Raw genomic sequence first — 12,260 nt, 5'->3', positions numbered from 1 at the left:
GCAACTAGGCAGGGCCAGGGGCACTCGACTCAGCATAATTAATTACGGACCAATTAGTTGGTTCAATTTATTGTTTCCACGCGTTCGAATCACCTGTGATTCCAACATTCAAATCAAACACCATAAGCCACTTTTGACTATTCTCTCAAGTCACTTACGACAACTATTCGATTATATACATCATTTATATTAGATATTTACATTATAAAAAAAAAATTATAGTATCAAATTAAAGGTTTTAGCTTTCTAATGACAGAGAAAGCCAGGGGAAGGGGGAGTGAGACTAAATTAGTGTAGGGGTAGTAGGAGGAGTGAAGAAAATTGAGGGAAGGATAAGTAAAAGAGATGAGGGGAAATGAGAGACTGAGGAGTTGGAGAAATTGGGAGAGAGGAAGTAAAGTGAAGGAAATAATGGGAAGGGTAGGTGAAGGGATAAAGAGGGAAGGGCGAGTAGAAAAAGTGTGGGAAAATGAGGAGCGGAGTAGTAGGGAAAGTGAGGGGAAATACGCGAGGAGTAGTGAAGAGAAAAGAGAGGATGAGAAGTAGAAGAAGGCTGGTGAGTAATGTAAGAGTGGGAAAATAAAGTGAGGAGAAGTAGAAGAATTTGGGAAAATTAGGAGATAAGAAATACGGGAATTAAGCGAAAATAAGGGAATGGTAAGTGTAGGAAGTGAGGGATAATAGGGGAAATCAGGGAAAGGAAAGTAACAAAGGTCAGTAAAAATAAGCGACGGGAAAGTATGAGAACTGAAGAAACTAGGGAAGACATGAGCAATAGGAAATGAGGGAAAATAAGAAAAGAAGAAGAGGAGGAGTAAAAGAAGTAAATAGAAATGAAGAATGAGGAAGTCACAGGTAATAAGAAAATGGGAAGTAGGAAAAGTAAGGTGAAATTAGGGGATAGGAAATTGCCGAAATGAGGGGCAATAGGGCAGTGAGAACAGGAAATTAGGGGAGCGGAATTGATGGGAAGTGAAGGGAGGAAAAGTATATATGGTGAAAATAAGAAGGGAGTAGGGAAAGTAAGGGGAATGAAGCTAGGAGAAGTGGGGTGCAGAATAAGCGCAGGAAAATAAGGCAAATAAATAATAAATATGTTTTTATCACTAACTAGTAAAAGTGGGAAGTATCAATAAGGAAGTTCAGGGAATAGAGGAGAAATATAGACTGGGGTGGTAGGGGAATGAAAGTGTTATATAGGAAAGTGAGGAAAGAGGAAAGTAGATAGAAAATAGGTTGTGGAAGAGAGGGAAAGCGAAGGTTGAAAAAGTTTGGGAAGTAAATAGAAATGAGGAAGTTGGGGAAAATAAGGGTTTAGGAAGTGAGGGAAGTGAGCTAAATTGAGGGATGGAAAATAGGAGACGTAAGGGGAAATAAGGCAGTTGAAACAGAAAATTATAGAAGAGGAGGTGAGTGAAAATGAAGAAAGGAGATGGATGTGGTGGTAAGAAGAGGGTAAATTAGGGAGAATAAGGGATAATGAGGAGAAGATAAGTGAGAAGAAATATAGGGTGCGGTAGTAGGGGAAGGGGAATGTTATCTAACGTAATGTGGAGAGGGGGGAGTAGATGAGGAATAAGAAAGGCAGGGTAAGCGTAGGTGAAAGTGTTAGGAATGAAAGTAGGGATGGATAGGGGAAGTAGGGAAGAGGATGAGGTGGGAAGAGAAAGTATGGGAGGGGCAGGTTTGGTGAACTTAAATAACGTCTCAATAGGCTACGAAACCCTTTTTTGTAGACGCACGGCATCTACTGTGACTAATTTCTTTCTTCTGATTTTAGATTTGGCTCGTTGGAAGAATTTCGTCACATAGTAGGAAAATTTACAAAGGTAAGATGAACCTTCCGTCAAATAGAGATAATAATATTGTTATCCAAAACTTTATTATGTTCATTATCTTTATTTTTTTTAACTTTTAATAAATAATTTTTTTCTTAAATATCGAATCGCTCCTTTTTCATGCTTAATGACTATCTTTATAAATAAGAACCCTTAATGACCATAATTATTAATTAACCATTTTTTTATTATTCTTTGACACAAGATAAAATTTCACTTTCGCTACATTTTCTCATACGACAAATTTTTATTTATGTACACCCTTTTAGGCAATATATTTTTATAAATACACGTTTCTTTTAACAATTTTAATTTTCCACTAAAAACTAGAAAAATGATAAGCCGTAAAACATTTTAATAATAGGAAAAAGAATTCTGTTAAAAAAGTAGCACATGAGGATCCTGAATATGAATATTTGATTTACAGTCGCTTATCTATTGAATATAAAAAATTTATATTATTCTTAACTTTGTGCAAGCAAATACAATGATCAAAATAATTTTATCACGCAGGAAAATCCATCGATAATGTTTTATATGCCTCTGATTGTTTACGAAAGTAGTCCCTGGATTTAGGTTCATCGCCAGTCCCAAAACTGGCCTAAATCCAAGTTTACCGTAAATTGTACCATCAAATAGAATTACTCACATGGAAATTGTTATTTACTAAATTAATGGTGCAGACAACTCTTAATCTTTGTTAGCAGATAAATAAATATCTGAAATCTGATTTAGTATGGTCAAGGGTATATGAATATAATACTTTTATAATATTAAAGATAATTGCTCAACACGTCAAGAACAGAATTGTTGCCTTTATTATTATAGAATCATTAAAATTTTTTTTCGCTTTAAGAAACAAGTTTGTACAACTAAAAATTTTCATTTTGAAATTGCGATTTACAAAATTTGAGCAAATTCAAAAGAACAAATTGAAGAAAGCCACTAGAAACCTATACAACTAGAAACCACTATACAACCTACCCGGTAGTCCATGTTACAACAGTAAGTGCGATATTTTCGAAAAGTTATCGAGTGGTATTGTTAGAAAGTTTATATTTATTTTTTTGCCCTACTGAAAATTGTTGTACAGGAACCTCGGAGGATACTGGACATATTCCTGGAGCCGATTCTGCACACGAACCTCTGCAGGTAATCCTTACGGTTCCTGCACAGTAATTTGGAGAAGGAAACTGTACATGATCTTGCAAAGAAATATTTATGCAAGTTAACCTTTAAATTATCCTGTACAGGTTCCTCCGCACAGATTAATTTGAGATGCGGGTTCATGTACAGCAACTTGTTCAGGCTCTTATACGTGAACCGACATAAAAACTAATCCGCAATGGCTTTCTGTAAAGGAACCCATAAGCGTTTCTCTACAGGAACCTCCGCCTCAATTTTCTTCAGAAAGAACCTGTACAGGTACCTAAACTCGGACATTCAAAGGTTTCTTGGTCGGTACAGGTTCCATGGCAGAACCATGTACAGTTCCTTTGGCAAATTCCTGCACAGGAACTGCCAAGATTACTTGTGCAGATTCGTGTGCAGCATCGCATCCAGAAACATGTCCAAGATCCTCCGAGCGTCCTGGACAAGATGTTTCACCTGGATAAGCCGAGGGGTTCATTTAGTGACTTCAAGTGATTTCAGTGACTTCAAGTGATTTCAGTGACTTCAAGTAATTTCAGTGACTTCAAGTGATTTTATTGACTTGGTGTGAATTTAAGAAACTTCAGCGAAGATTTACACCAGACATCACGGGTGATCATGCTCGTTTCTGGGACGATATCGACGAATCATATCGTGACGTTGGAATGCTCTTGGCTGTAGTGGATCAGGATGGGGTGTATAATTGCCTATCCTTTTTTCTCTTAACCGATTGGCCTCATTCTCAGCCCAATTAATACCTCGCATTGTTAATCTGGTTTGATTGAGATAATGCGGTTGAGGTTCAGGTCTTACTAGCAGGATAGGTTCACGTACTTCAATCAGGGTAGTATCACATAACTCGTTTATGTCAATAAATCGTATATGGTGCTCAACAGTAAATCCATCATGTATTCCTTGCGATCGAACATCAAAATCTTCAATATTGTTGTCATTCATTTGTTCAAAAAAACTAGCACGCGCTACGACCATAAAAGGATGAATTGCAATGCCAATCCCAAGCAGCTGACCATGTCTTGTAATATGGACAAAGTCAGGAAGGTCAAAGTTAAAATAATATAAGGATTGAGAAAATCCGGGGATTTCATGTGCCCATGGATGTGATGGACTCAGCACTGGAGGAGGTGGGTTCATTCGCTTTTGGCGAATGTGGGGAACTGATGATTCTGAAAGAATGATACAAGTAAATTGATTAGCATCAGTGTTAGGTAAGATCTGTATTTAAGGATAATTTTTAGGACTTAAGTGGGGTGTTTAAGAGGATTTGACACTCAGTAGTGATTTTTGAAGCAAGGGTATTTTTACATTTGTGGGTGATTTTTTGGTCTCGGTAGTACTAGAAAACAAAATTTGACACTAAAGGTCTGTACACGCTCAATAGCACCTACGCAGCTGCGCTGTCACGGTACAGGCTCTGGTAACTCAATGCTTTAGAAGCGGTCGCGTATATTCGACTGTGGCGCCATCTAACAAGCCCGCAGGTTTTTAAGATAAGATAAAAGATGCTTGAGATTATATCCAGATGATTTAATTTAAAAACTTATAAATTGAAAAACTAATAGAAGAAACAAATAGAAATACATAAAGAATTGGTTAGTTAATTATTTATGTATTTCTGTTTGCTTTTTCTATTGGTTTTTCCATTAGAAAAATTGTTTTGAAGAAATAAGAAGTTGATTCATGAATGGTTTAAGGCAGTTTTTATTTGAAACTTGTAATTATCATAGAGATATTACAAATAGAGTAGGCATGCCATAGGCGCGCATGCAAGTGGATGTGTCCGGCCTTTAGAAAGAGAAAGAAAGAATGATTTATGTATTGTTGTCTTTGTCTACTGGCGCATGGGCGTTGATTATATTTCGTGTCAACGTGAATCAAAATACAATCGGATCTTTCCTGCAATAATTTTGCCAAACAAAACTTGTTTCTTGTTTCTTATTATTACTTATACAAACTTACTTATGAAAACTGCGACTTTTATCTCCGGTTATAAGTTCTTTTTTGCAGAGAACACAGTATGTAGGCATATTCAAAAAAAAATGTTCAATAATCTTTAAGTTACCACATTATTAACATTAATTTACAGACGTACAGGTTTGGCTTGGTTTGGCACGCATTTCGTCGTTGTCTGTTGAATCAGCGCTGCATTGAATCAGAGTCACGCATGCGCAGTACTCAATGAAAGAAAGGGATAGAAATACATAAATCATTCTCTTTCTCTTTTTATTCGCAGCACGCCTCCACCTATAGACACGCCTGCTCTATCTGTAATATCTCTATGGTAATTATTTTCACAAACATTGGATCCTAAATTACTTTTATAAATATTGTAGACTTAGTTGTTGCATTGTTTAATTGATAAACGCCGAATTCGTTAAATTTATGAAATAAAATATGGAGGTTTTGCTCCAAAAAATATTTTTTCTCATCTGATTTGGTTCAAAAGTAAGGAAAAGTTTTTCTGACAGCACTGGACACCACAAACAAACACAAGACACTCAAAACATTCGACAGCTGTGGTTTGGTAAACACTAAAGAAGTGAGAGAGATAGATTCAAGTATGGCCCCTGAGCGACGTGAAGGGGGGAACGACCGACAGAGCCATCTAACCAGCCCGCAAAACAGTATCAGAAATATAAGTGACCGCGGTTTCCTATACTAGTGTCCAGAGCCTGTCACGGTGTGCCCACTCTAATGTATTTTGGGGGGGGGGGGGGGACTTATAGATTCTGGCAAAATGCGAGATCCGCGCCACCTAGGGGACGTAGCAAGAACTATTGTCTACAGCAAAGACCTCCCTTCCCTTCTCACCATAATTTTTAGGTTATGTTGACTTTTCTTTCTGAAATAAATACAAGAATAATAATAACAAATAAAACAAACGAAATATTGAACAAAAGAAAATCTATCATCGATCAAATGAAATCAAATGTTTAAGTCTGTTGCAATCGATCTATCATAGAAAGATTCCAACAGACTTTATAATTTGATTGTTCGCTCTAGCAGAACGATTCCAACAGACTTTAACACTTTATTGCATTTGATCGATGATCGATTTTATTTGGTTCCATTTGTAGTTTGTGTTATCGGTGAAAATCCATTGTGAATCCAAGTTCATCACGCAAAAAAAATATAATTCTTGCAGCTACAGTGAACCAGAGCAGATGTGAGCAGACGATAGAACTTCTATCGTCTGCTCAAGTTCATTTCGAATTCTGAAATCACACGAGCGCCACCTAGGGGACGTAGGTTGTTCCGAAAAACCGAATTTCGAATAGAGAGCATGCTACCCCCTCCCATATTTTGTGAGGTTATCGAAAAATAAATTTTCCTCTCAGCCCTGAAAATACCATAAGATTGACATGGGGAATTTTTGGTTTTCGGAAAAAAAGGGATTCAGGTTTTTGGTTTCAAACTTTGCTTGCGCGAGACATTAAGGATTTGTACTAGAGTCTCGAAAGAATAATTTTCACTAAATTACTTTAAATTTCGATGCCCCCTCCCCCCCTCCTTGAGGAGCCCCAAAAAGGCCCCAAAAAACTGAAATTGACAATTTTGCCAACAATTGACACATATTTGCTTAGTTTTTCCCTTTTTTGCTATAAATTATTTTTATTTGTCATTTGTAATGTTTCTAAGTATTTTTAAACTATTTTATAATTTTTTAAATAATTTACTTTTGTTTAATTTTTTTGCACCTAATCATTGAAACGTAGATGTTTTATATCGAATCGAACAATTGGTCATTTTTATGAAGAATGATCTTTGATTCAAGCATTTACTAATTGTTTAAATAATTAAATATGATTTAATTTTAATTTTTTCTCGAAAAGAGGAACATAATTCTAGTTTTTTAAATTTAGATAGCTTTGCGGATATTATTAAATATATACGTCATTTAGATACTAGTACCTCATTTTTTAAATAAATTCTCATTTGTTTAAATTAATTTTATTTGTTTAAAAATTTTTGTTCGAAAATAAATGTTTAAAATTTCTACTTTTCTGTAATTAATGCTTTAATTTGTTATTGTAAAAAGCAACATTTTGTGTTTAAAACATTATCATATTGTTTAATCGATTTATTAAATATTGATGTTACATTTTGATGAAAATTGTGATTCAAAAATCCGATTTTTGTTCTTAATTCAGATAAGTATATCGCTTATCGTTAAATGTTGAAAGATTCAACAAATACCTTAAATAACTAATATTTGTTTATAAAATATTTTACATTGAGCAGGAAAAGTTAATTTTTTTAGTATACAAAAATAAATTGTTTAAAAAATGATTTATTAGCTAAAAAACAACTTTAAAATGTTCCGCACGTTCTGCTGGTAGTGAATTAAATTTTGGACCGGAATAGTTAAATTCATTTTCAAGTTATTTTTTAATAAATAAAAAAATTCTTTTAACCAAACGTTTTTTTAAAATTATTTAAATGAAATATTTTTTCTGGGTAATATTACAGTTCTTATCGGATACAATTAAAGCATGGTATGGAAATTTTTTATTTTTTTCTTCTAACAGCTGATACTATAAGTTACGAAATTGTCTTCTTTGACGTACTAAGCGAGTGAAAAAGAATAAACAGAACTTGTGTAATTAAAAATAATTTAACTGATCAGTTTTGAAAAGTAGAATTACACAAGCAATATGATTTATTTTTAACTTTATATGTACCGTATTTTACATTAATTTTTTTTTATAATTAATACGTGAAACAAAATTTTCATTAATTAATCAGATGTATTTTTATAAACTATGAAAAATAGCTTAGTTAATTAATAAAAAAATTGTAATGTAGAAATCGATTTTTAAAATTCTTGTTACAAAATTATGAAATTGATATCAAGACATAATAAATAATGTAAATTTTATATAGAGTATAATACAAAATTTTTAATTAAACAATAAAAAATGTTTAAAAAAAGAAAAATGTTGAAGTTTTTTGTGCTAAAATGCTTTTCTAGTTGCAAAGTTAATATTTTGGGTTAAACATTGAACTATTTGTTTAAAAATCAATCTAATTTGCTGAAAGTTAAACAGTTTTATAACAAATTATCATTCCAGTCTGATAAGTGAACTTTTTGTAGAAAATTTTTATTTTTAGTTGAGAATTCAACTATTTTGTTGGAATTTTTTTTCCTTCTTGAAAATTTGTCTATTTTGTTGAATTTTTTTTTCGTTGAAAATTTATTCTGAATTAAAAATTAACCTATTGCAGTTGAAGATTCCTAATTTTAGTTGAAAATTCATCTCTATTTTTTAAATATTTAACTAGATTGTTAAATTTGTTGGGGACATAAAAATTAATTTTTTCAAACAAAAGCGGAGTGGAACTCTATCAGGTTTCTTCCCCACCACAGCCAGTTCCAAACCCAGCACAATATGAGAGTTTCACTGTATTTGGCTCAAAATTAATGTAATTTATTAAAAATTTATTGTTTTTTTAGGCTTCAAAATTAAGCTTCTTTCTTAAAAATTCATAATCTTTTTTGAAAATTAAATTATTTGGTTTAAGGTTAATTTATTTTGCGTAAAATTATAAAATTTTGTTCAAAATTATTATTTCGTTTGATAATTCAACTTTTTTGTTAAATAGACTTTTTTTTGGTTCAGGATTCAACTATTGTGTTGAAAAGTTGTCTTTTTTCATTTAAAATGTAACTAATTTGTTGAAAAGTCATTGTTTTTTGGTTTAAAATTAATTGTTTAATTCAGAATTGAACTATTCTAGTTAAAGATTATTAATTTTAGTTTAAAATCCATATCTTTGGTTATAAATCTAATTAGTAAGTTAAAAATTCATTTTGTTTTGTTCAAAATTAATTTTTCAATTAAATATTCTATTTTTGATAGAAAATTGATTTTTTAAATTTAGCAGTTTGGTTAAAAATGCACTTTGTTTTAAGTGAAAATTGAACTGTTTCCTGAAAAATTAATTTTGTAAAAATTCTTTTTCAGTAAAAAATTAATCTTTTTAATTAAAAATTCGACTAGTTTTTCAACATTTTATATATTTTTTCTTTAAAAACTTAATAATTTTTTGAAAAAATATCCTTTTTGATCGATAAGACAACTTTTTGTTAAAAATTTGTCTTGTTGGTTGATGATTCAAATATTTTGTTGAAAATTTGTTTATATTTTTTTTCTGAAAACTTAATGAGATGGGTAAAAATAATTGTTTTTTGTTCGAAAGTGCTCTTTTTAATTAAAAATTTGATAATTTCAGTTTAAAATTGATAATTTTAGTGGAAAATTCATATCTTTGGTTGAAAATTCAACTAGGTTGTGGAAAATACATTTTTTCTGTTTGAAAATTAATTTTTAAATTGAAAATTCAAACATTCTATTTTTTGTAGCAAATTTATATTTTTTAGTTATTATTTCAACAATTTCGTTTACAACGTTTTTTTTTTTTAGTTCAAAATTGAACGATTTCTTAAAAAATGCATGTGTTTGATTGAAAGTGTATCATTTTCGGTTTGAAAATTAATATTCTTGCTTAAAACTCATAGTTTTACTTGAAAATTTAACTATTTTGTTAAAACTTTATCTATTTTGTTAAAAATTAAATTTTTTTTGAAAAAGTACCTTTTTGGTCGATATGTCAGGTTTTTATTAAAAATTCGTCTTTTTGGTTTTGATTTTTTATACTTGAAATTTATTTTTTAACTTAAAATTTAACTATTATATCTTTGGTGGATATTTTTTTATTTCTTTATTTATAAATTTAACTGGTTAGTTCAAATTTTTTCTAATTAAAAATTACACTATTTCGTAGACGTTTTTGTTTTGTAAAAAATTAACCTTCTTAGTTGTAAATTCAATTATTTTTTTAACAAATTTTTCTTTTTTGGCTGAAAATGCAATTATATGACTCAAAATCATTGTTTTTTGTTAGAGAATGAATTTTTGAATTCCAAATTTATTTTTTAATTGAAAGTTTATTTTTAATTAGTAATTTACATTTTAATTGAAAATTTGTTTTTTAATTGAAATTTTAACAAGTACAGTTTAAGTTTCATTAATTTAGTAAAAAAATCATATCTTCGGTTGAAAATCTAACAAGTTTGTCTAAAATTGATTCTTGTTCTTGTTGGAAATTCATTTTTTAACTGAAAATTTAACTATTATATTTTTGGTAGGAAATAGATCTTTTTTATTTGCATATTCAGCTCTTTGGCTGAAAAAGTATTTTTTTCGTTGAAAATTGAACTATTCCATGAAAAATTCGTGTATTTTGTTAAAAATGTTTTTTTTTGTTTAAACTTTGCTAAAAAATTTAGCTGTTTTATTGAAAAATTCATTTTATTTAAATAAATTTTTAAATTGAAAATTTAGTTATTCTGTTTTTGGTGGAAAGTTGATTTTTTTATTTTTAAATTCAACTGCTTGGTTAAAAATATTTTTTCTTAGTTAAAAATTAAACAATTTCGTTAAAACTTTATCTTTTTCGGTAGACAATTAAAAGTGATTTTTATTTAAGACATGCGATATTTTTTCACTTACCATTACTTTCTTCAATTGAAAACACAATTGCAGGTGACAAAAACCCAAAAATTATCGAAAAACTTAAAAAATATATTTTTCTCATTCTGATAAGAAACAAAAGTGAAAAGTTGAGTTTGGAAACTCTAAGTCAACTGAATTGCTAGATTTGATAAAATACTGAATTATCACAGAAAGCAGCTGCCAGTGAAGGAAAAAATAATTCGTCTTTTATGAGGAAATAACCTTGTTAGCAATGCCATAAAACTCAGTAATTCAAAAATCATTTAATTAACATCGTTTTTTTAATCAAAGCAAAATTATTTTTAAACGAGGTAAAACTGGGTTATATTTAAATTTTGTTCCTCCAATCAATTAAAGAAATAATGTTTGAGACTTTTTTTTTTATTTAAAAATAAAAAAAATTTGATTTAAATTAAACACTTGTTATACTTTATAAGACAATATTTATTAACTATTATTAGCGTGATTAATCAGGCGCATTTATTTTTTTGATTTGTCTAAAAAAATCATTTTTAACACTAAATAAAAATTTTTAATAGTTTTTTTTTTATATTTTGTTTGGAAGAAATTTAAAAATATTTTATAAATTTTTGAAAATCTTTCAAAGTTTTAAAATGTTTTTTAACTTTTTAAAACCTCTTAAATTTTCAAATTCAAATTCAAATTTCTACATTATTTTGAAATTTTTAGAAATCTCTTTAATTCTTTAATTTTCTACCATTTTGGTTTGAAATCTTAAAGAATCTGCATTTAACAAAAAATTATTAAATCTTTTCAAATTCAAATGGATTTTTTAGTCTTTTCATATTTTTAAATATTGCTTGAATTTACTCGATTAAAAAAATGATCTTGCCAAATTGAAATGTTTTGCTTTAAAATTTGTTCTTTTAAAAATATTCTGAAAAATCGAAATAAAATTTCCTAACATCTTTCATGTATTTTTTTAGAAAATTTGGTAAAAGCTTAGAAATTTGTTGAAATATTTTAAGGTATTCTCTTGAAATTTATTTTAAAAAAATTATTCTCAAAAATCGAATTTTTAATTTAAAATAATAAAATAAAAAGAAATGTTGAGATAAAGTAGTGAACGCCTCGAACACAAAAATTCTCCTTAATTTTTCTCTAAACCTCATTTGTTCAAAACTTTTTTTTAACTTCATATATTTTTTAAATTATTTTTATTTTAAATTAAAAAAATAATTTGAAAAAACTTGAAACTATGTTTAAAATATTTGATTATTTTATTTTTAATAAATAAATTATATTTCTTGAAAAATAATTTTTTAAATATTCGAAATTTTTCATTTTAATTCTTTATCAAAATTAAAGGAAATAATTGAAAATGTTTTGAAATCCTCATGAAGCTTTTCTTAAAATTTGTTGAAAAAAATAAAAATTATTAAATATTATCCCATTAAATTTATCGTCAAGTTTATACTCATTTTTTAATCTTGGAAAAATTTTTCTTCATAATCTTCTACATTCTGTTAAGAAATATTAGGACATTTTTAACATTCTTTTCTAATGTTCTCTTCAGAATAATTGTTTAAAATAAATAATTATTTATAATTTTCCGTAGAATCTTAAGAGCTTTTTTCTCATTGAAATCCTTCAAAATTAAATTTTCCTACGAATGTTTAAAATTCTTTCGGGTTTTTTCGACACATTTTGAAATTTTTTAAAATAAAATTTAATACTTCAAAATAAAACCTCGACCATTAAAAAGGTTTCCCAG

At 29.1% G+C, this 12,260-nt stretch overlaps 1 protein-coding gene across 1 annotated transcript in view; it reads left to right on the top strand.

Moving 5' to 3' along the window:
* Positions 1–1,788: 1,788 nt before the first annotated feature.
* LOC117181446 (acetylcholine receptor subunit alpha-like) overlaps positions 1,789–12,260 on the top strand; it is a 140,263-nt gene continuing 129,791 nt past the window's right edge. Inside the window, exon 1 of the mRNA XM_033374103.1 lies at positions 1,789–1,829. The gene's annotated coding sequence lies outside the window, so the exon portion shown is untranslated. The remainder of the gene's footprint in view (positions 1,830–12,260) is intronic.

Source organism: Belonocnema kinseyi, chromosome 10, assembly GCF_010883055.1.
Source record: "Belonocnema kinseyi isolate 2016_QV_RU_SX_M_011 chromosome 10, B_treatae_v1, whole genome shotgun sequence".
In the NCBI taxonomy this organism is placed as follows: Eukaryota; Metazoa; Arthropoda; class Insecta; order Hymenoptera; family Cynipidae; genus Belonocnema; species Belonocnema kinseyi.
The sequence above is the reverse complement of the archived record's forward strand: the minus strand, read 5'-3'. Positions and strand labels throughout refer to the sequence as shown.